The sequence below is a fragment of the Seriola lalandi genome, unplaced genomic scaffold (genome assembly GCF_002814215.2).
Source record: "Seriola lalandi dorsalis isolate HSWRI2012SDOR001 ecotype SW California unplaced genomic scaffold, Sedor1 jcf7180001976526, whole genome shotgun sequence".
Lineage (NCBI taxonomy): Eukaryota > Metazoa > Chordata > Actinopteri > Carangiformes > Carangidae > Seriola > Seriola lalandi.
The window spans coordinates 1-1,148 of NW_019447192.1; the positions used below are offsets into that span (position 1 = coordinate 1).

At 44.2% G+C, this 1,148-nt stretch overlaps 1 long non-coding RNA gene across 1 annotated transcript; it reads left to right on the forward strand.

Annotated features, from left to right (window-relative positions):
• The first annotated feature begins 106 nt into the window (after positions 1-106).
• On the forward strand, positions 107-852 carry LOC111656550 (uncharacterized). Its single transcript, XR_002760876.1, has 3 exons — positions 107-214; positions 572-634; positions 746-852. It is a non-coding gene; the product is annotated as an uncharacterized LOC111656550 (long non-coding RNA).
• The last annotated feature ends 296 nt before the right edge of the window (positions 853-1,148 follow it).

Consider the following 1,148-nt stretch of genomic DNA (forward strand, 5'->3'; position numbering starts at 1 on the left):
GTTTGAGTGCATCATGGGTACTTGTGCGCTGCATGTTGCCTTGTACATGTCAATATGAACACACTTATGTGTGTATGGAGTCACTGTTCACAGTTTTCTCTGTTCTCTCCTTCTTCTTCTGACATAAAACTAAACCAGTAAATGTGCTGAACTGGAGGAGGAACTGAAGAACGTCACCAATAACCTGAAGTCTCTGGAGGCCCAGGCTGAGAAGGTAGGACCAGACGTTCTGCTCCAGCCTCGGACCACACAGGCCCTGGACACTGAGTCTGCATTGAAACTCATTCACTGTAAAAAGGAACTAATTATCCACTAATTAGCCTGAATGAGTCACCTGATGTTACATCTCTTAAACTGTGGTGAAGCCCAACCTTTAACCTCTGGACCACTCCACCATGAACTGTCACACTGTCACATTCATATTGAACATTTGTGCAGTTTCTCAGCAGAGCGAGGTGTGAGGCTGCTGCACGGATTCATTTCCTGTTCTTTAACCAGAACTTCAATGTAAATGTGTGTCAGTTTGAGAAGTTGACATGCGGTCACATGTGGATGTTGTGTCTCGCCACAGTACTCTCAAAAGGAGGACAAGTATGAGGAAGAGATCAAGATCCTGACCGACAAGCTGAAAGAGGTGAGAGGGAGGGACCTTTAACAACTGGAAACCCTCAATTTAAATAATGTTTTGGCAGAAAGATTCACACACTTCTTCATATTCTGTTCATTATATTTTGTGTCGTCTCAGGCTGAGACCAGAGCTGAGTTTGCTGAGAGATCTGTGGCCAAGCTGGAGAAGACTATTGATGATCTGGAAGGTACGACACTGATTTGTCTGATTGTGCTCCTGTACCTGACACACAACTAATCACCTGTCAGGGTTTACGCTTTGACACTTGGATCGGTTCAGAGAGAAGTGACAAGTGACGAGAAGGAAAATGAAAAACAAGTTGATCCTGGTCAGGGAGGTGAACTCGCAGGATTTCATCGTACTGACAGACGGACCTTAAATTCTGATCTCTATGTCTCCACCTGTTGAACCAGAGTTTAAAGCTCCATGTTTTCTTCTTCTTGTGTGTTTGATCCATCAGAAGATATAAAAACCATCTCAGTGTAGTTTTACATCTCCTCTCTCAGGCTTCTCTCTGGAG